This window comes from Schistocerca cancellata, chromosome 4 (assembly GCF_023864275.1).
Source record: "Schistocerca cancellata isolate TAMUIC-IGC-003103 chromosome 4, iqSchCanc2.1, whole genome shotgun sequence".
In the NCBI taxonomy this organism is placed as follows: Eukaryota; Metazoa; Arthropoda; class Insecta; order Orthoptera; family Acrididae; genus Schistocerca; species Schistocerca cancellata.
In genome coordinates this window covers 285661455-285685819 of record NC_064629.1, presented here as the reverse complement: position 1 = coordinate 285685819, position 24365 = coordinate 285661455, and positions in this window count along the sequence as shown.

Sequence of the window (24365 nt, the reverse complement as noted above, 5' to 3'; positions counted from 1 at the left end):
GTGTTAAGGAATGATAGAAACTTCAGATATTACATTCAATGATCAGGGACAATAACGTACCAGTAGCGCTACAAGATGAAAGAATGTATTCAGCAGAGAACAAATAGCCAGAAAGACAGCAACGTTTATGTAACACCCTATATATTACTTATATTCTCTCCTTTTATCCATAAAATTCAATAATTTACATACAAAGAAGTTAGACCATGTTAGCTCCCCCTGCACGCGCACACACACACACACACACACACACACACAGAGAGAGAGAGAGAGAGAGAGAGAGAGATAGATAGAGAGAGCAAGAGAGGGAGAGAGAGAGAGGAGATAGCAAACGTTCCCAAAACCACATAAACTAAATAACAGGCAATCGCATCCTGCAACATCGAAACAAAGTACACACGGTGTAAATGGATACAGACAACATCGGAACTAAAATATAATCCGTGACACTGAAGTGCAGTGTGCAAAAATCGAACACCTATGAACAGAAGGAGGGTAGTAATGCACGGGTAAACAAAAAGAAAAAAAACATAAAAAAAAGAAAAAAAAATGCGTGAGTGGTAATAGTAAATTAATACCGTTAAATAGTAGGTGTTTAAAACACAAGAAGTTTTTGCGATTTTGGAAAACGAATTTGTAAGAAAACCCGCATTGTTACAGTGACCAATAAAGATGCTTTAAAACAAAGCGAAACGCGTAGGGTCTAAATAAGACGTTTATCACAGCATCAAAAGACTGGATATTGTATCCTGTCTTACTTGCATAACTTTTGACTGCGTAAAAGAAGCCTAAAACAAAAAAGAAAACACGTAGAAAGTATAAAAACGCGCCTGAAAAAATTTAGATAGACTGACTCCTTGAGGACATTGGCACTCCGTCCGAATACCCAAATGTAGGATTTCCGTGGTTTCCCTAAATCGTTTAAGCCAAATAACGGTATGACTCCTCCGAAAGCCACCTGGCCGACTTCCTACCCCATTTAGAAGTTGTTCCCCATCTCTAATGTCGCGCCGGATTAGCCGAGCGGTCTCAGGCGCTGCAGTCATGGACTGTGCGGCTGGTCCCGGCGGAGGTTCGAGTCCTCCCTCGGGCATGGGTGTGTGTGTTTGTCCTTGGGATGATTTAGGTTAAGTAGTGTGTAAGCTTAGGGACTGATGACCGTAGCAGTTAAGTCTCACAAGATTTCACACACATTTGAACTAAATCTCTAATGTCAACTGGGTGTTATGCAGCAGTGTGTGCGATGTTTTGAAACTTACCTGCAGATCAGAACTGTGTGCCAGAGGGTGTATCGAACCAGGAGCCTTGCAATACTGTTACCGATTGAGATCTCTAGGTAATACAGACGACCCGCCCCCATGGCTTTACTTCGGGAAATACTGAGAGAGCGCGTCGTGTGTCGTATCTGGATAGCTCAATAAGTAAGCGCACTGTTTCCGGATCCGAGTCCCTGTCTAGCGCACAGTTTCAATCTGCCAGAAATTTTCAAAACAGCACACACTTTGCTGCAGAGTGACAGATTCATTTTGCAAACAATCCCAGGTTGTGGCTGAGCCATTTCTCCAAACTACAGGGTGAGTATAAAGTCTTTCCCCCTGATTACGCAAAAAAAAGAAAGAATTAGGGTGAGAGGTAATTCCTCATCCACCATACTCGCTCGATATTGCGCCAATCTCTACAATATTTTCTAAGACGTAAAAAATTTGAAAAACCGGATAATGTCCAAACTGCCATATCCAGATATTTTGTTCGAAAACCATTTTATTATTTGAAAATTTGCACACTCGATAGCAAAAGGTTGATAACATGGGTGGTTACCTCATTGAGTAAAAATGAAACCTCATTAATGATTTATCTGTTTGAAGTTAATGTAAGAAAACGACATTACTTTTCGGTCCCCCTCATGTTTCGTATGTCTATTCCTGACGAGGAGAACACGGCATGTGCCAAAAGCCGATTTTCTAGAAACTTTGCTCAGCGGAAGAGGGGCCAAAACAAGCGAACATGTTTTTCGGCTTATCCGTAGATACTCCAGCGTTTCTGAGAAAGCGGTGCTCAAAGTTTTCGAAAGCCTGTATGTGTCTGGTAGTGCAGGGATATTTTAACGAAGCGGTGACGCAGCCTAGCGTCGCGGGTTCACACTTCCGCGCCCCATGTTGTAAACCCGATTATTAGTTTTATTTTTGTTTTTCATCGATCTACACATGTCCGTTGAAGATTATTAGGCGGATGTTTTCCAATGTATATTGAAATAACGTTGTCCTTATTCGTGTACTAATTGTATGTCTGGTGAATGAGTTTAAAACAAAATAAATCAGAATTTTTTTTTTTTTTAAATGTTCGACGAAGGCTACGGATGTGTATGTTGAACAATATATTAAGTAATACTGGGCTGTGCCCGTCCGACTTCAGAATGCGCTAAGGGATTTCGTGAAGATGAGGGTTCAGGGTTGTGTGTGTTTTCAGTCTGTAACTTTGTGCTTGGTGTTTTGCGTGTGTTTTATTGGTCCCAAAAGTCGCAGGTAAGGGTTAACTTTGGGCGTTTGTGAAAAGCTTCTGGTGTTTAATGTCCTAAATTTTGAATGAGAATGTGGGGCGAAGTTTGTGTTGTTTCGTAAAATTTGGTGGTTTTGTCCTGAATAATTGTGTAAATGATAGGTTGGTCTAAAAGGTCTCTTATGTATGTGTTGGGGACTTAGCCGCCAGCGCCTGAGATGACACAGAAAACTTTGTTTTGGAGACGTTGTAGTCATGTTAGTGCTGTGTCTGGTGCCATAGACCACACTTCCGAGCCATACAAGATGATCGAATGTATGAGCTGACCAAGTTAACTTACTGAATTTCTCAAAATTAATTCCCTGCCATCAATGGTGGCTTGACGATCAGGGGCCGGCCGAGGTGACCGAGTGGTTCTAGGCGCTACAGTCTGGAACCGCGCAACCGCTACGGTCGCAGGTTCGAATCCTGCCTCGGGCATGGGTGTGTGTGATGTCCTTAGGTTACTTAGGTTTAAGTAGTTCTAAGTTCTAGGGGACTGATGACCTCAGAAGCAATTTTTTTTTACGATCAGGGAGCTTGATTTTGGGGGTGAAATGAATCGCTTGGCATTTCGTCTGGTTGATCTTGATTTTCCATCGGTTACACCACTGCGTAATCTTGTCCAAGAGTTGCTGTAGGTTGCTGTGTATATGGAGAAGGCTGCGACTACCTTTATATATGGTGGTATCATCGGCACAGAGAGCTTAGGAATGCCATTCTTGTGTATGGTATAAAGGACGGGACCTAAAACCGAGCCTTGCGGGACTCCTGTCACTATATGCTGTGTCTGACTGGACTTGTCCCCTTTCCTTACGAAGAACCGTCACCCTGTACAGAAGGAGTCAAGTGATCCAGATTATGTGTCCTGGGCACCCTATTTGATGTAGCTTGTAAATTAGGCCATCATGTCAGACGCCGTCAAATTCCTTCTTTATGTCCTGCAATACTGCTCCTGTTGCTTCTCTCGCTGCATAAATGTGTTCTGCCAAGCGGAGGGATTGTTGGATAGTGGAATGATCAGAGTGGAAACCAAACTGTTCGGGCATAATAATATTGTTTTCAGTCAGGAAATGACGAAGGGATGACACGATCATTAATTCTAGGTTTTTACTGAGGCCAATGAGGGAAATGGGTCTGTAGCTTTCGGGAAGTAGTAGGTTTTTGTTCGATTTGGGCAGTTTTTCACGCTGAGGGGGAGAACGTGAGCTTCAGCCAGGCGTTATAAACGCTTGCTAGGTAAGAAATGGTGGGAGGGGGAAGTTGCTTTAGGAGTAGGGTGCGGATTCGGTCGGAGCCAGGAGCCTTGTGGCTGCCATGATGCTTGATGAGAGCGCATGATGTTGGCTCGTTAATGGGCACGATTTCTGTCATTGGGTGCGTATTTGTTAACTGAGTCACTCGTCCGAGAAGTATTCTCTCTTGCCTATCGCTCTCGTCATCGTGGATGGCGTGAGTTCGAAATTCCGACTCCAATGATTTTGCCATTACATCCGCCTTTTCTTGGTCGTTGTATGCAAGACCGTTCTTGCTGCGGAATTGCTTCTTTTCTCTCATGGGAGATTTCCGCTGCCCGGTCATTTTCCAGATTTTGCGTCTGGATAAGTCTGCTTCGGCGGATCTTCGTTTCTGCTGCCAGCAGCGGCTCATTTGCTCCTGTAATCGTTGTTTCACCTGGTCCTCTAGGCCCCGCAACAGGCGGCGGGCGGCTGGGTCGCGATAACGTTGCAACAGCCTACGAGTCCTGCGTATGGTGATTATGAGGTTCCAGACGCCAAGGGCAGGTCCTTCGCGTCAGGATCAGTGGTAATCTTGACGCTAGTTGCACGAGCACAAGCGGGAAGGATGCCAGTCTATTTTTCAGTGGCTTTGTCCACTTCTCCTTCCGTCTGTAGCGGCGTAATTTCCTCCATGTTCTCTCCCACCAGGTAGTTATATATGTCCGAGTTTGTTATAACTTGTGTGCTTGCCATCCTCCAGGCATCGCCTTCGACTCTGGCGAGGTCCAGCACGACAGGACTGTGGTCTGTACCCAACTCGTAATGTCCTGCGACCTACGAATCGAGATCCAAGTCTTTCGCGACAAAAATACCTTATATATCAGAATGTTTGTTCTCGTCGCCAGGAATGTACATGGTCTTGTCAGGGACCAGCCACTTGCGTTGTCAGCGCGACAGCGCCAGGCTCTATGGTTCGAATTTAGGACCCCTCCAATCGATATGATTGATAGTCCTTAGCAGGGCCTGAAGGTCCTGTACAGATATATGTGAAATGGGAAGGAGGAAGGGGTGGTAGGCTGAAATAATTTGCCAAGAACGCCAATTTTGATTTCTTTGCCGGCACCCTCGATATTCTGAGGCTGTGGAAGATGCAAGTTGCGGAAGCACCTTCTGCCCTTAACCAATACCGCTGTTCCGCCGCCTGGACGGTCCACACGGTCGAACCGGTGGATGGCGTAGTTTTTGACAGCGAATCGGCCTTCAGACTTCAGGTGCGTTTTTGGCAGTCTATATAGTCTTCCAAAATTGCTCCTTCCGCAATAATCATGGTCTTTTTTAGGGCATCAGATGCAGCACGATGCTTTGCCAAGGTGTCCGTAATTGTGGCGAAGAGGGTAGAACGGCTTAATACAGCAAACAGCTGCCGCAGCTCTCTCAGCTCGTCGAGGAACTCGGCCGGTTGAGGCCTGGGGAAGAAAGACTGCGCCGTGTGGTTGCAGCCTCCGCGCCCTTGGGTGGGGAGGGCTGAGGTGGTGGGACGCGCTGCGGCCAAGCAGCCGTCGGGCCGTGTGGTGGGGAGAGCGCAGTGTGTACTTCAGCCCCTGGAACATTCGATCTGCGACTTTTGACTGCAGCAGAGCTCGAACCTGCGACAATGGTTGAGGGAGCAGAGCTCGCCGTCGCCGCCGCAGCTGCAGTAGCAGACCGCGGCGAAATGATATGAAATGAGCGTATGGCATCGTTGGCCGGGAGGCCCCATCTCCGCTGAGTGTACACTTTGCTGGTGTGTTACGTGTTTTGGTGCACATGTTAGTGAGTTGGGAGCTGGTGCATTTGACGCACTTTGGAGGGTGGGTGCAGTTCACGGCGCTACGAAAGAGCTACTGACACTGGTGGCACTGCACAGGGCCTTCAGGCCACCGATATTTTTCGACGGTGACATCGCAATACAAAATATTTTTTTTCGCGTAGAATTCTCTGTTCTTTTCGACAGGCTACAGAGCTTCTTTGAAATACGCGAGCTTTTTGTGACCCTCTCGGGTTTTCGTTGGGCCAGAGGTGCGGTGTCTTGCTTGACCTCAGTCACTTTGAATTTGTAGAACATTAGGTCCGCTTTAATTTCCGCTGGGTCAGTGTCACGTGGGAACCATTTGATCACCGCTGTGAAGGTGTCACACTCTGTTGTGGGATAGGTGTGGTGGGGGATGTTGTTCTGTTGGAAATAATCTTTTATCGTTCTGTAGTCAGGTGGTGTGGATGCCTGAAATTTAACTAAGGTGCCTCTGCAAGAAGTGTTGAGGCCACCTTTCAGCTTGGGAGCAATCTTTTTGATTAATTTCGCCGTATTGTTTTGGATAGTGGAGATGGTGGGGAGTATCTTTTCCCTCTTCTGTCTTTGCTGGGTCCTTGAGGATGAGGGCTGATCTTTCTTTGCCACAACTCTTTCCGCCTCTGGGGTTGAGAGCAGGACAAAGTTATTGGAGGTGCGAATATTGACGACTACAGTCCCCTCGTCCAGCTCCACGTCATCTCGGAAGCGAGCCGATTAGCACCCAGAAGCTTGATCCCTGGCATCACGTCTGTGTCGTGTTGTTTCCGTGTTTTTTTCCTTTGTAATGTTTGTAGTAGGATGGCTGCGGGAGTCCAGAGGCTGGGCGCTGCAGCGGCCGGGGCTTCTGTTTACCCAATATGTGGGCCCTGGCGTAGGAATTTTCCTACTCTCGGAGGAGCAGGAAGGATGCCCTGCGGCGGTTTTTGACCAGAACAGGTTGGTGGCAGGTCAGACGACAACAACGAAAACAGCCCGGCCCCCGTGGCCAGCGCGCGGCCGCTAGACCGGCGGCAGCTGCGCCCAAGCCCAAGTCCTCACACAACAATTTTGCAGGCCCCACGCAAAACGTGCGCACCCAACACACGACAGTTCTGCTACGTTGTGCATGTACAACACACACGACAAAGTCTGCTCCGCTACGGCAAGAGTAGGGCATTCGACGTTAAGACGAGCAGCTACCGGCAGCATAGCGTCCGCCCGCCACAAGTCCTCCCCCTCGAATTTTAAATTGTTCTCTACGAAGTTCCTGCACTGTGTATTGATCCATAACCAACTACAAGCACCAGTTTTCGGTAAAGTGATCAGTTATGCGTGGTTTGCCGTGAAATTACAGAAAACGCGTAAAATCTTCAGCAATGGTAACGACATTTCTTTCCCGAGTGAGCTTCATACGAAGAAATGTCACTGTGACAAACCTGCCTTCACTCAATGCTCGTGGTGATCGGAATTTGTATGGGGGCTGTTTCTACGATCACTGTCATCCAAAGAAATGCACCATATTTTCCCGAAGAACTAATATAAGAGTCCGTAGCTCGTGGTCACGTGGTAGCGTTCTCGTTTCCCGCGCCCGGTTTCCCGGGTTCAATTCCCGGCTAGGTCAGGGATTTTCTCTGCCTCGTGATGACTGGGTGTTGTGTGATGTCCTTAGGTTCGTTAGGTTTAAGTAGTTCTAAGTTTTAGGGGACCGATGACCATAGATGTTAAGTCCCATAGTGCTCAGAGCCATTTGAACCATTTTTTTGAACTAATATAAGAATAAAATGTAAATATTAATATAAGAATGACATAAAAGAATATGAGAACTCAAAAAGATTTTAACCCCTGGAAATACCACACAGACATATACATACATTACATAAGACATGTAAGACAATTATCTTGAAACCTAGCTGTTGGGGCCGGCCGCGGTGGTCTAGCGGTTCTGGCGCTGCAGTCCGGAGCCGCGGGGCTGCTACGGTCGCAGGTTCGAATCCTGCCTCGGGCATGGGTGTGTGTGATGTCCTTAGGTTAGTTAGGTTTAAGTAGTTCTAAGTTCTAGGGGACTTATGACCTAAGATGTTGAGTCCCATAGTGCTCAGAGCCATTTGAACCATTTGAACCTAGCTGTTGGGGTTGGGTTCTTTGGGGAAGGAGACCAGACAGCGAGGTCATCGGTCTCATCGGATTAGGGAAGGACGGGGAAGGAAGTCGGCCGTGCCCTTTCAAAGGAACCATCCCGGAATTTGCCTAGAGAGATTTAGGGATATCACGGAAAACCTAAATCAGGATGGCCGGACGCGGGATTGAACCGTCGTCCTCCCGAATGCGAGTCCAGTCTAACCAAAACCGAGCTGTAATTTTACAATTAATGTAATGCCCTTATATCCCCTACGTTAATAAGAAACAGTCGTGCAGTAATCTTATACGGATGTGGATAGATAAACAAATAAATAAGTAAAAGCAATAATCCAGTTTCAAAAGCGAAGCGCAAAAAGAAACCAGCCTCGACGTTAGCCATCGCGCTACCACTTCGGCTGAGACAATCGGTCGCTAAATGGCATGTACATGACGAAAACGTTGATCGTGGTTTTCTCAGTAACATTCCGTAGTCATACTTTTACCAACAATATCTTGGTTATACTTTCTTATAAACGTGAAAGTCTTTACTTTCACCAAATGTGTTTCACTTTATTTCGAAGCATCTTCACTTGTCACAGTAAAAATTGCGACTTCGTTTGCAATTGAGTTTTTTTTATCATCTCACACAACGCTGCAGTAATGTCACTAAGTGTGCCATTGTTTGGGAGGACGGACGTGAACTAGGCAACGAAACGAGAAACGTTATTAGCTCTATGGGAAACACAAAAGTTTTAACATTTGAACGATTTTTGGTCTCTTTTAACCACACTGTAAAGGAAATCACTATTTAACATAACCACCGAAAATAGTTACAAATAAAGCGAAATGCGTTAAGTGAAGGTAAAGAATACTGTCCTTGCAAAGGACGGAATAATTACAATATTCGCCGCTGTACTTATTTGGTTGGAAATGAAAGTATTACTTGTCCTTGAAAGTAAAACGTTTAGTACTAGTGTAACTGAGAATATAACTGTTCAGGACCTGGAAAGGGCTACCAAATGGATTTGAAGGACTTCAGTCACACACAAGACCCGAGAAAATGACGAACCGTGGAGTAATAATGGTCTCCTTGGATATAGTGTAACGGAACTAAACATTCCTTTCACGTCAAATTGTTTGAGACTTACAGAATTCAAAGCATGTCTGCACAACTACTGCAATGTATGCCCATTTGAACCCGCTTACTGTAGCCAAGCCGTGGTCTGCTACAACTTTTACCTCCCGCATTACTATCCAGTATCAATTTGACTGTTTCTTGATGCTTCAGACTATGCCTCATCAATATTTCCCCGTTTTGGTCAAGTTATCTCATAAAGTTCTTGGCTGCCTAATTCGATACATTTCCTCCTCATCAGTTACTCGATGTACTCATATAATCTTCAGCACATTCTGAAACACCATATGTCAAAAGCTTGTAGTCCCCTCTTGTCTAGTTCTCATCCAAGTTTCACTTATATATAAAGCTAAACTCTCACTCAGCAATTTATTTTCTCTATACTTCAACCACTGTCCGTTATTTTGCTGCCCAAAATGCAAAATCATCAACATGTTGTCTCATTTTCTAATGTAATTCCGTACGTGCCGATTGCTTCAATTCTACTACATTCCAATACTTTTGTTATACATTTCTTATGATGTCTTCTCCAAACACTGTCGATTCCATTCGACTGATCTTCCAAGTCCTTTGCGCCCGTGACAGAATTACAGTATCATCGGCAAACCTCGAAGTTTCCATTTCGTCTCCTTTCTGAATTTTAATTCCGTTTCGAAATTTCTGCTTGCTTTCCTTGTAATACAAAAATTAAGTGCGATAAGAACCTCAAAAGTTTTCAAGATATTCGTCGTAACAATAAATATAATTCTGTAGCATATGACATAAAGTCTAAGTTATAGTTCGGAGTAATTTGAGACGTTTGTAAACTCCAAACTTTGTCTTGTAGATCGCTTTTTGAACTATTCGGAAACCATATATGAGCTTCTTCTCAGGTAAACAGATTCGCTGGCTTCAAATGGTTCAAATGGCTTTAAGCACTATGGGACTTAACATTTGAGGTCATCAGTCCCCTAGACAGAACTACTGAAGCCTAACTAAGGACATCACACACATCCATGCCCGAGGCAAGATTCGAACCTGCGACGTAGCAGCAGCGCGGTTCCGGACTGAAGCGCCTAGAACCACTCGGCCACAGCTCGCAACCAAGCGATGATCTTCCAACATATCCTAGCCCCCGGCTACGCTATAGGTCTGATTGTAACCGCAACTTTAATTTGAAACAACAATATCTAAGCTAAATAACCTTTTTCAATTTTTCGTTTTCCCACTTTTTGTTAACAACTCTCTTTTTCTGAGAGACGATTATATCGCATATCAAATGAATACGTTGGCTCGTAAGCTTTACGCAAGAGGCGGTAGGCAGAGTTGTCAACTTTTCTCCCACCTCGACTATTAATGAGCTTAGCTCCGCTTTCAGCCGCTGATGTGCTTCCTAAAGTTCGACTCATTCGAGGCCGGCCGGAGTGGCCGTGCGGTTCTGGGCGCTACAGTCTGGAGCCGAGCGACCGCAACGGTAGCAGGTTCGAGTCCTGCCCCGGGCATGGATGTGTGTGATGTCCTTAGGTTAGTCAGGTTTAATTAGTTCTAAGTTCTAGGCGACTGATGACCTTAGAAGTTAAGTCGCATAGTGCTCAGAGCCATTTGAACCATTTGAACTCATTCGAAGCGCAGCATGTCTACCTACTTCCGGCAGCTGCTTACCGCTAACAGTGGTTTAAGGTTCGTTCTCAACAAACATTTCCATATTTTTAATAGTAACCTTGATCACCCGCGCGCCTCTTTCTTCTTTAATAGGCTTGGAGCTCCTCCACTTACATGTTGATAAACACAAAAAATTCTGAAAATGATTTATTTCCTGCCATACTCTCAACGGATCCTATACGAAATTACCGGTTTCCAACGTCCACTGTCATGGTCTCACATCTGTGTCATAAAATACGCTAACTGCAGACAATGTAGTGAATTTTTCACATTTTATTGACAAAAGCACTTATTTATGCTCCTTCACATGTTTTAAAGTTTGTTAATAGCACATGAATAGTTAGCTATCAGCCCACCTGTGTATTTGCCTTATATAGATGATCTTCCTCCTTAATATTCATTGACAATGTGGTTCTCTCACTGAATGAAGTGAACCACTACAATCAATCTGTCCTATGATAAATCGTCACTTTATTTTACTGTACTTTTATATTGACGTAATCTGTTTAACTTCTCTTCTAGCTTTTAACCTTATTTGTCGTGTAAATCTGAAGATGGCCGGTACGCTCGAAACCGGTAATTTAGTACTGAAATTGTTAAAATTAAGAAGGGAAATAAATTATTTTCAAAATAAGCAATAACTGACGTCTCCACAACGATTTAAATGTCATTATTTCCAAAAAATTCTACTTTAACTTCTCAGATAAGATCTAACATGTCGACCGTATATCTTGGCGCTTGCACTAATTAATATTGTCCCCTATAGGAAATTGCAGATGGAAAGCTTTTTATGGATGGTGGTTTATAGCAGCGGGAAAAAGAGTCACAGAAAGCCGTGAGAAAATAAACTCTGCGGCAATCTAGGCGGATATTAGGGCAGCTTGTGAATGATAAGGTCAGTGGACAAAAAATCAGTCATCCTTAGAGGAATCATTAGAAGCATCATTTAATACCGTGTAATCGCGCCTCTGGACTTGACAGCCGTCTGGTTTCGGTTAAGAAATGAGTCAGCAAGATTGTGCAAGGACGACCCATCCAGGTTAAACCATTCGCTGAGGATATGGTCGTGCAGTTCCATCAAATTGCCGGGATGCTGATGTCGGGGTTTTACACGCTGTTCCAACATGTTCTACAGATTTTTTGTGGGGTTCAAATGAGATGATTTTTCAGGTCATTAGAGATGTAATAGGATGAGGGAGTGTTCAGAATACCAGTCACATATTCTTCCAGCCCAATGAAGTTTGCTGTTGTTGTCTTTGTGTGCCTTTGTGAACAATGGCCTTTAGCGAGGTGACCGACTTAAAATATTCATTGCAAGCTGTTCCCATCGCAGTGTTCTCTCTCTAACAGGATGGGACTAGCCCTCCTTCCTTCATTCGCTGCCTGCTGCAATCCCTGTCGCTTTTGGAGGCGATTTTGATTCACAAGACGGTCACTCGCAATTAGGATCTTTTTCCAACCACAGTTCTGACGTTGTGTTTCGTGGTCACATATGTTACACCACTGATTGTAGACAAGATGAACAGTCCGCCGCGAAACACCAGTCAATCCAGTAACTGCTCACACCGTATGGCTATGTGTACGGCCAAACATGACTGCCCCATTTTGCCGATCTGTCGAATCCTTACATTTTCCCATGTTTATGAACAATGTCCGCTTTGACCATAAATGTCTCACTGATAGCTACTGCCTTATGCTGATGTAGAGGCAGTGCGCACTCGGTTGGGAACATGGCTCGATCGCTGCGCCGTGTGTAAAGGCTTAACGGTTCATCTGTGCGTATGCACTGGTGTGCCTAATTTTTTGTCCTATGAGCATACTTTCCAGTTGCGACAGGTCGTGCATGGATGTTATGTACTCGATAGTAACTGTGTAGTTACCATTGTTGCCGGGCCCCAACGATGTCTCCTCGGCCAACTGCTGCAATCCACTTCCTGAAACATGGCAAAGTTGTCATCAGACATATCAATTTGACTGTAAAATTGGTAACTCAGAGAAGTTGGACTGCTGGATTTGTCTGCATTTTACGTGTATTCAGCTTCTCTGTTACATCCGGGTGCTAGGCTGCATAAGATTAGCTAATGTACAGAGCCAAGCCAATAAAGTATTACTTGTGTCATTAAGTAAGAGTTTGTCATATGCGATTAGGTTCCCCTACGGAAAAGTTTTTTTGGTGGCCAATATTTCCACCTAGGGTTGTGATCATAGTTTTTGAAACGCAGGATGAAGGGATTATTGATTTCTTCCACTGCCGTGTGGCGCGTTTTTTGGATACCTCTGTAAGGGCTTGCGGCGGAATTTATAGTGCATTTCCGCGGTTGGCGTGTATCATTGAGCATTGATTACCTACATCTACATAAATACTCCCTCCACAAGCCACTGTACAGTGCATGAAGGAGAGTTCATTTTAACAAATGGTTTAAATGGCTCTAAGCACTATGGGACTTAACATCTGAGGTCATCAGTCCCCTAGACTTAGACCTACTTAAACCTAACTAACCTAAGGACGTCACACACATCCATGCCCGAGGCAGGATTTGAACCTGCGACCCTAGCAGCAGCGCGGTTCCGGACTGAAGTCATTTTAACAACACTATCAATTTTGTGTCGCGCTTCATTCGCGTCTTGCGCCTCTGTACGTTCCCTATCTCCCTTATCTTATTCTGATCCCTACGTGAGATATACGACTGTGCCAGCAGAATGGTCACGAAGTCTTCTTCGAATACAGGTTCGCTAAACACACCCAACAGGAATTCCGGGTAGCTACGTCGTATTTGTTCCACGACATCCCATCTGATTTCCCCGAGAATTTCTGTTAAACTGTCGATTGGGCTATACCCACTTTAAGGAAGGTGAGATCTCTGGGGAACAGATCTGTCATAATTGTGTACTGTATGAGATCTACAACAGTTCATATTGTAGGGTTCATGAAAACCAAACGTCTTGTACAGGCATATCATGTCGTTCTGTTGGACAAACGTTTGAATCCATGGATTTTACTCCATGCGGAAGGAGACTGCTGGGTAGATCAAAGAAATGGTGGTATTTTATTTTTATTTATTTATTTCTGCTATATTACAAAGACTTGCGCGCTAGGACGCTATAGCGAGTCATGGCTATACATAACATTAGTTTTTCCATTTTACAGAGGAAATCAGTTAAAAGTCATATACATAATGTATTACAAAGTATATACTACAATGAATGTAAAGAAATAACATGATAGAAAACTAAAATCTTTAACTATTCTATCTGTTTTTTGAACCATATGAACCATTTGGAAAGTGCGTCGAGTCTTGACGTAGACGCTCACTACACTACTCCACCAACAATTGTACTATTATGGATCCTTCTGCATTGTGTCCTGGCGGAAGTCAAGCCACCACACCTTTCCCATTCCAAACTCTCTCTCACTCACTCTAACTCTCCTCCCTTTCTTTTCACCTCTTGTTCCTCACCAGTTTTCCTCCAACATTGTCTCTATTCACCGAGAGAGTTGGTGCAGAGGCTAGCACACTGGACTCACAATCAGGAGGACGGACTGATGACCATAGATGTTAAGTCCCATAGTGCTCAGAGCCATTTGAATCAGGAGGACGATGGCTGAAATCTGCGTACGGCCATCCAGATTTAGGTTTTCCGTGATTTCTCTAGATCCTTCCACGCAAATGATGGGATGGTTCATTTGAATGGACACAGCAGATTTCCTTCCTCATCCTTTCGTAATCTGAGCTTGTGCGTCGCTCTAATGACCCCACTGTCGATGAGGAGGTAAACTGTAACTTTTCTTCATTCCTCCCTCCATTCTTCAGTCCTCTCTACATTCTGCATTCCTCTCTCCATTCCACCGCTTACAGTCACGTTTGACTCATCTCTGCCCTCCCCCCTCTCCCTCCCCCCCCCTTGTCTCCTACTCTCCACCGCCCCCATCCCTCACCTATTCACACTCTCCATTCCACTATTTTGCATTCACTATTCACTATTCTTTGACATTCCTCCGGTCTCCTCCCTCCGCCCCCCCCCCTTCCAACCCCGAACCCGCTCACCATTTAGATCTTCAGCTTTCCTCTTAGATACCAAATTAATACGTGGTAACATAATTAACAGATATGACACACATATGACGATTCGCAGAGGAAGACAAAATTATTAAATCAAAGAAGAAACTAAATTAAAGTTAATAACATTACACAAAACATATGAGACATATGTAGTCAGAAAGATACAAATAAACAGTAGTGACTCTACATAGTGGTCTGTTTCACATCAAGAAATGCATGGCTGTGCAAGGCAATGTGGCATTATGGCAGAATCGATAGTGCCAAACGAAGCAATACATATAAAACGTGCAAACCGACAGCGTTTCCTGATTTGAACGAAAAGCAGGCATAAGATACCAGTAAAATGAACATGTTCCGTAACGAGCTGCTTTTTGAACTAGAAACCAAACCAGTTTGTAAATAGCTTTCATTACAGACGACTGATGATGTTTTATTTCAATAAAACGAAAAGCATTTTGTGCCAAAAACACGCACTCCCTTGTATTTGGGAAGACGGTGTTGAAATACCTTCAGAATTTACTTTGTTCATACGTAGTACTTATGAGTAGTACCATGTTAGAGCAAACGATGTCAGCTTTGTTCTAGAGGCTTCTGCGTTGTTTACAATATTTGATTTTACGAATTACGCTTACTTAAAAGTTTGGTCGATATAGGTCCTAATTTATTGATTTATGCTGCGTCTCATGGCGTTCTTTTGCAAGCGACATTATGCATAAGTGAAATAAAACAGAATTAATTTTATGATAATTCTGTCAATATCATTATAATAAGAGATTTTTGAAATGACACAGCAGTATTATCACTGATTTTGCACGTTGTTTCAAACAGCTCATCGCGTTCTTCTCCAGAAATCTGAAACATGCGATGTAATGCGTACTTCGTATCTTGCCCAGCTACAACATGGCACGTAGGTGCCATGTTGTAGCTGGGCAAGATACGAAGTATGAGCATCTTTTCCGGCGCAGTTAGACAGTGTAGTTCGCCATCCAGTAGGTAGACATCACTACCAGATTCTGAGACACTGGCTTGAGTTTGCCTTTGGTGGAAACGCTACGGACCCGCTGACGTCGGCAGTAGGCTGACGGATGCGAATTGCATGTTAGCTGCTAGCGGGGGAGGGCGGTGCGGGGGATGCGGGGGAGGGGGTAAGGGGTATGGTAAACGTAGGAAGGGGGGAGGGAGGGGAGAGGGGCAGGGGGCAGGCTGCATTCACTGGGGGATCGCCGGCCGTCACGTGCGGTCTCGTACCTGTCTCTCGCGATTATGACGCTAAGCCACTCAGCAGAGGATAACGCGTTTAGCGCTGCCCAAAGTGCCATGTTATGTTTGCGGTTTCGTCATTTTCGTGCAGCCGCAGTGCGCACTGCCGTGTCCGGCCCCGACAAAAGCCGCAGAATTGATTGCTTTTAACAGGAGAAGGTCACTTCCCCGATATTTACACACCGGCCGGCACTGCGGATTTTCGGACTGGTGCTAGCTGTCAACCAGTTACCTAGTTGCCTCGCACACACATCCTGAACTACATTTTTCCCGAAGGAAGAGGACATTTTTTGGCGGGAATTAATTCTGTGAAGAACGTTACTTTTTCTGTGCATGAAAATCTGTTGGACTACACTCAATGAAACAACAAAGACTCACGTACTGTCGATAATTTATGTACAGTCTAAGAAGTCTGATCAGAAAGTAGATTGAACCTTTATTTTTCTATATTTCTGTGCCGCACCTGTCTCTGACCACACACATTCCATACCAGGTATCTGTAAATTTCTATTAGAGCCCTGTAGATCGCGAGAGTGATATCTGGTATGCAGTGATTTGATTAGGAAACGGAGTGTAATTAAAACAGGCATAAAAAGAGAGACTCGTATGCGTGCCACCACCATAGGACGGTCCTGCACCGCCTACAGCAGAGAATGCATCGAATGCTGTTCGTAGCGTTCCCGTATACCAAAATAAAACTCCACTTCGCAAGTCACTGTACAGTCCGTAGTTAAGCATACTTCGTATCAGTATTAAGGATGATCTATCGCCGGCCGGAGTGGCCGAGCGGTTCTAGGCGCTACAGTCTGGAACCGCGCGACTGCTACGGTCGCAGGTTCGAATCCTGCCTCGGGCATGGATGTGTGTGATGTTCTTAGGTTGGTTAGGTTTAAGTAGTTCTAAGTTCTGGGGGACTGATGACCACAGCAGTTAAGTCCCATAGTGCTCAGAGCCATTTGAACCACTTTTGATGATCTATCTTACTCCACTCATGTATTGAAGGAGGGAAAAATCACTATCAAATTTTTCTGTACGCGCCATAATCTCTCGTATATTATTCTCATGATATGTACAAGAGATATACGATAATGGCAGCACAACTGTCGCACAGTCGTTCTCAAATACTGGTTTAGTAAATTTGCCCAACAACGCTTCGCTGCAACAAAGTGGCATTTCTCCCTAAAATTCCCTTGTAAGTTCCCAGAGACTCTCTGTTACACTTTTATATGGACTGTACATAACTTAGAGTCCTAGGAGTGCATCTCAGGATTTATTCGTTGTTTGCTGTCATGCCTGTTTCATAAGGACACTACTTGGTCGGAGTAGTGCCTTGCATGTGTTTTCCTTAACAGAGCACTGCTCTTTTCCTGAAACCTTCCAACAAATTTATTTCTCCCATTCTCCTTTCCTATTACTATTTCACATATTTGTTCCATTTCATATCGATTATTAGCATTAATCCTAAACATTTAAAAACAATCAAAACATGGACACATCTTATACCGTGACAAATCCACACGAGTGTAATGTTAATGATGATGTAAACACCACTGTTCACCATGAAGGTGTCTTCTGCCCCAGAGTGGTATGTGTGGTAACTGTCAGTTACGTTCTACCATTACCATGGCAAACACGGTTTCAGGAGAGCTCATTCAGCGTAAAACTTCTTTATTCAACATGACTTCCCTACAAGAGGCTGTTATCTGCATCCTGGTAGTAGGTGTGGTAATCGAGGCAGCGGAGTGCTGTCTCACGGCAGCAGCTGTGCACGTCAGGCACCGGGTTGCTACGTCAGCGGAAAAGCAGCAGCCGGGGAGATCGGCGCACTGAACCAGGGGAGGTGCTACCTGGCAGCTGGCAAGTTCACGCTGCAGTCAACTCTGAACAGCAGATCAGGTGCGCGGACGCCCTACGACGACCCCAGGATCCTTGGAGTTGGCTGGAATGCCAGATAAAACACCCTGGAAGTGGCCTTCACTTGGTGGCACTTGCTCGAGTCTCGGAACCATCACGTCTAGTGGGGGCTCATAAACCATTGGCTAGATGATGACACTGCTCGGCGAGGTTAATGCTATTCAGCCCCCCTTCTAACCGATGGGTGGTGTGAAGATTGTCGGAATTCAAGGAGCCGGCCGCTGTGGTCGAGTGGTTCTAGGCGTTTCAGTCCAGAACCACGCGGCTGTTACGATCGCAGGTTCGAATCCTGTCTTGGGCATGAATGTGTGTGATGTCCTTAGGTTAGTTACGTTTAAGTAATTCTAAGTCTAGGGGACTGATGATCTCAGATGTTAAGTCCCATGGTGCTTAGGGCTACTTGAACCATTTGGAATTCAAGGTGCCAGTCGAAGTACAAGTGCTGCTAGCATTTATACAATGAGGTGAAAAAAGTCATGGGATACCTCCTAATATCGTGTCTGACCTCTTTTTTCCGGCGTAGTGCAGCAACTCGACATGGCCTGGACTCAACAAGTCGTTGGAAGTCCTCTGAGAAATACTGAAAGCCATGCTGCCTCTATTGAAAAACTTGCCAATGCAGGATTTTGTGCACGAATTGATCTCTCGACTATGCCCCATAAATTTTCCACGGGATTCATGTCAGGTGATCTGGGTGGACAAGTTATTGGCTCGAATTCTCCAGAATGTTCTTGAAACGAATCGCGAACACTTGTGACCCAGTGACATGGTGCATTGTCATCCATAAAAATTCCTTTCTTATTTGGCAACATGAAGTCCATGAACGGCTCCTAATGGTCTCTAAGTAGCCGAACATAACCATTTGCAGTCAATGATCGGTTTAGTTTGACCAGAGGACCCAGTCCATTCCATGTAAACACAGGCCCACATAATTACTGAGCTTTCACGTTGCCCTGTTGACAACTGGGTCCATGGCTTCGTAGGGTTTCTGCCACACTCAAACCCTCCCATTAGTTCTTACCAACTGAAATCAGGACTCATCTGATTATGCCACAGTTTTGCAATTGTCTGGGATCCAATCGATATGGTCACGAGCCCAGGAAATTCGCTACAGACGGTGTCGTGTTGATAGCAAATGCACTCACGTCGGTTGTCTGCTGCCATAGCCCATTAATGCCAAATTTCATCGAGCTGTCTTAACGGATACGTTCGTCGTAAGTCCCACGTGGATTTTTTCCGGTTGTTTCACACAGTGCTGCTTGTCTGTTAGCACTGGCAACTACACGTAAAAATTACTGCTTTCGGTCGTTAAGTGAAGGCCGTCGGCCACAGTGTCATCCATGGTGAGAGGTAATGCCTGAAATTTGGTATTCTCGACACTCTCCTGACACTGTCCATCTCGGAATATTAAATTCTCTAACGATTTCGGAAATGGAATGTCCCATGCATCTAGCTCTAACTATTATTTCGCCTTCAGAGTCTGTTAATTCCCGTTGTGCGACCATAATCACGTCGGAAACGTTTTCACATGCGTCATCTGAGTACAAATGAGCAAATGATGCAACTGGCTCTAAGCATTATGGGACTTAACATCTGAGGTCATCAGTCCCCTAGACTTAGAACTACTTAAACCTAACTAATCTAAGGACAACACACACATCCATACCCGAGGCAGGATTCGAACCTGCGATCGTAGCAGCAGCGCGGTTCCGGACTGAAGCACCTAGAACCGCTCGGCCACAGCGGCCGGCAGTACAAATGACAACTCTACTAATGCACTGCCCTTTTATACCTTGTGTACGCGATACTACCGGCATTTGTCATGTTCATATCTGTATCCCATGAGGTTTGTGACCTCAGTGTTGTCTGGCCAACTATGTTGTGACTGGAAGCCACCTTCTTGTCACGTAGGCATGATATTGTACCATGGTGCACTAGGAAGTTGCGTAGGGTGAGTGTGGAACGAGAGTGGCCTGTTAATATGTTGTGTACGGTAGAATCACCTGCAGGAAATGATGTATTGGGCACGTCACTTTGCTTTGTGAGAAGAAGCATTCTACGCATGCGACGGAAAGATGACAGGAAATTTTTACCCGTAAATATAGATAATTTTGGCGCCAATGTGGTAAAACCGGACAAGGGATTTCTGGTAGTGAATCCGGATATACTAGACAAGGACGATTGGGAAACGGCAAGTTTGCACCATGATCAAGCCACCACTAAAACTGAATCACGTAGGAAGGTAGCGCATCTAGAGGGAACAGAAAGAGTGGAAATGGAGAAGCTGTTATTTGAATTTGAAAATTTGTCTTTTCCTCGAGGGCTATTGCTATCAACATCTGTGGTTTCAACACCGAATTGCTACAGAGAATGAAGCACCTAGTATATCGTAAACCGTATACCTCGCTATTTGCATCCAGTTACGGAAGATTTTTATTAAGCAGCAGCTAGTGGTTGGAATAATAAAGGAAAACACCAGTACATGGGGGGGGGGGGGGGGGGGGGGGCATTAGTGGTAGTGCCGAAGAAGTCGGCAGGTGAAACTAAGATATATAGATTCTGCTGCGACTACAGACATATTAGCAGCAAGTCAGTGTCGGACGTGTATCTGACATTAAATATCACTGGGACTATCGACAACTTGGGGCAGTGCAAGTATTTCTCCATCATGAATGTAACAAGGAATCCGTTGACTCCGAAGTCGCAAGTTCAGCCTTTAGTAACGCTCATTTGAAAGTTTTGTGTTAATAATTATGACAGGAGAAATATTATCTGCTAATGACTCCCCATAGGCATCAGGAGGGCGACAGAAAATGGCTGTCCGGTAGGTGCAGAGATCAACCTTCTATGGGATGTATGTATTACACTTCACAAAATGGACATCGTCGACATCCAAGAAATGTTCAAAGCAAACCATAACCTTGCACCATGAACACCGAATGAAAAATGGCACGCTGCAGTGATAAAAAATGTACACGCCGTCAAGATCGAAGGTGAACTCATAGGAAGTTACAAACCGCGCAATACGTTCAGATAGGTATCCACTCTTAAAGAAAGCAATCCCTACTGTCCTAGCAGGATCACGCATACGAGAAAGAATCGTTGGGAGCAGAGCACCTCCAACTTCTCGCAGCACAATAACTAACTTTCAAGTCAATTTACCATCCAGATTAACAGTCGGCATAATTGTATACGAATGCGTTAAGGCATTGATGTTAGCTGATCTTGATACAGCTCTTTTGATACCTTTAATTTCCAGGGTTCATTTCATATGCATTTCTTCTTCAAATCCCAACTGGTCAGAGCTGAAGACAAATGGAATAAGTTTGTTTATCTCATATAGAAATTTTCGGACGAATTTCACAGTTTTCTGCGCATCGTCAAGTTTATGCTTTGTTTGAAATTTCATTATCTTCGGTCTTCCAATTCTGTCGCACTGTTTGAAGTTACGCAACCATCCGCCACTTCCTTTGAAATCACTGTAATCTATGTCGCGCGCAGTTTGATGTGCATGACGTAGTAGGTCGCTATCATGCACATTCTATGAACTCTATCGAGCATCCTTGAAACACGCAAACACCAGCTTCTGTAACAAGTGCACCTTGTCGTCCCATGACTATCCGTAGCTTTTCTTATGCACTTCATGGTCATGTTGCTGAAGATTTATTCGAAACCTGATCATAACCGTTCTTTTACGAAGGTTGAATGAAAAGTAATGCCTCCACCTTCGTTAACTGGTTTTGGATGGGAATATTTTAATAAATCAAACGCAGAAATAATCCTTAGAATGTGATCTTCAATTACCAATATTCACTTTTCCACGTAATCAGCAGCTAATTGGATACATTTCTGCCGCGCGGGATTAGCCGAGCGGTGTACGGTGCTGCAGTCATGGACTGTTCGGCTGGTCCTGGCGGATGTTCGAGTCCTCCCTCGGGCATGGGTGCGTGTGTTTGTCCTTAGGACAATTTAGGTTCAGTAGTGTGTAAGCTTAGGGACTGATGACCTTAGCAGTTAAGTCCCATAAGATTTCACACACATTTGAACATTTTTGATACATTTCTGCCAAGGATGAACAAGTTTTCTGAAGCCGTCGCGGAAGAAGTCGACACTCTGTTTCTGCAACCACAGCCTCACAGATCGTCTTTCATTACAGGGAACAGGTGGAAGTCAGACGGTGCAAAATCTGGACTGTATGGAGGATGCCGTATGGTGGTGAGATTCAGCCTCTGAAGCTCTGCTGTGGTGGAACGTGAAGTGTGTGGTTTGGCGTTGTTCATGCTGCAGGGAAACATTTCCCTTTTCCTTTCGGACCCTTGTAAGCCGTCGTTTCAGAGTTCGCAGCGTTATGATGTAACGCTCTGAATTTATTGCTGTTCCACGATCAAGGAAATCAACTTGGATAATATTATCTGCGTCCCAGAACACTGTGGCCATGATTTTTCCAGCTGAGGGCTGCGTCTTGAATTCCTTTTTTTGGGACGAATCTTTGTTTCGATATTCCATAGACTGACGTTTCGTCTCCGGGTCGTAATGGTGTACCCACGTTTCGTCTCCTGTCACAATTGAATGGAAAAAGGCATCTTCATTCTCGTAACGCGAGAGGGGTTCCTGGAAAATTTCAAGTCTGTGCGCTTTCATTTCAGGAGTCAGTATCCGGGGTACCCATTGTGCACAGATCTCCCGATAGCCAAGCAAAGCAATAATGTGACCCACACGTTCTTGTGAAATGCCGATTGTGCTTGCAGCTTCTCTCTGAGTGATACGACGATCGTCCTGAATCAATATGTCAACATTTTGCTTGTGGCCGGCCGCGGTGGTCTAGCGGTTCTAGGCGCTCAGTCCGGAGCCGCGCGACTGCTACGGTCGCAGGTTCGAATCCTGCCTCGGGCATGGATGTGTGTGATGTCCTTAGGTTAGTTAGGTTTAAGTAGTTCTACGTTCTAGGGGACTGATGACCATCGATGTTAAGTCCCATAGTGCTCAGAGACATTTGAACCATTTGAACCATTTTGCTTGTGAAACTCGGTTGTTGCTGTCACAGAACATCCAACTCTTTGTTTGTCATGCAGATCAGATGTGTCCGCCTCAACATCTTTAAACTTACTCGACCAACGACGTACAGTACTCTCATCAACACAATCACCATAAACTGCTTTCATTCTCTGATGAATCTCCTTTGGGATGACACCTTCTGCTGCCAAGAATTCAATGACTGCACGTTGTTTAAATCGCATTGACCGACCGTCTGTGCAGGGTTCCACACTTAACACTGTAACAACACAACGGCTCAATGCTAAAGCTTCCCGCCAACTGGAGCTGTAGAGAAGAGGCTACGGAACAAGCATGCCAATGCTACCAACTGTTGAAGAGTTACGAAGGGAAGGTGGAAGCATTACTTTTCAGTCAACCCTCGTATTACGCAGAAACGCTAATATTTCGTCTGCCACTTCTTTCTCACTCCCCGAAATTCCTCGGGTTCTTTTCTAAAGAAATGTCAGCTTTGACAACTGTTATTTTAGACATAATGCAATGTTTGCTTTGTTTATCGTTCCCATTGTTCTACTTTGCATAAACACGACTAGCACTGTTTTGAGTTACATGTAGACTAAGCAGGACAACTTAGTTCCGTAGCCTTATGCTGTCCTCACCGTTGGATACCACCAATCCCGCCCCCTGTTTCCATCAGCAGCCAATATTGTGGTTGCATGGTAGACAATATGTGGGACGTCGAATGCCGTAAACATGATTGGCCTTTTGCGGCCTCGCACTAAACTGTTAGCATCAGGTGGAGCTACTGCCCGGGGTCTGAACGATGACAGCGTTTTCGTTCTTCTGGGGTCATTATCAGTATCGAAGGATACCATTCGGGTTGACGAATGTGCCAGCAATTTTTCAGTGGCTGCTGCATCTGGTGTTAAGAGGTCTGAATTTGTAGCATTGTGTGGTATACCTGAATGACATAACTGTTTTCGCAAAGATAGAGCATATCCAGAGGTTACGAGAGGTTTTTAAAAGGTGCAAATTTGATGCTAAGTGTTGAGAAGTGCCATTTTGCTTTGAAGTATGTTGCGTACTTGAGTCATGTAAATAACAGTGAAGGGGTTTAGACATAGCAGAAGTTGGTTCAGACAGTGGAATATTTTCCAGTTCCTAATAACAGTAAAGACTTACAATCATTTTTTGGCTTAACAAGTTATTACACAAAATTTGTTAAAAGGGTTTCAGAGATGGCAAGACCGATAAACAGTTGTTGAAGAAAGGTAAAGTTGAATCTAAATGTTAATTGGGGTGCTATTCTGTCAGTGTCAGGAAGTTGAGTGGTTGCGTAGCAAAATTGGGTTGTGAAAGACGTCTGCTTTGTGTTCAGTGTATGTTATTTAGGTAATTAAGTATTTCATTCTGTGGTGCTGGACGGCAGACATTTCGAAAGTTGGTAGGGGGAATTATTGCAGCTCCCTGTTCCCAGGTTGCCGTATGCGAAGGAAAGAAATGAGAGGAATCCTAGTCATGATGGTGCTTCAACTCTTCACCAGGAGTTGCGTAGAGGTGCTGCAAGTGCAACCGAAGGGGAATAAGATTTTTTGAAAAAGGTGTGAGGTGTGTACATTCAGTTGCATATGTTCTACGAGAACCTATGGGGGCAGTTGCAGCAGATAGTGGTCGTGGTG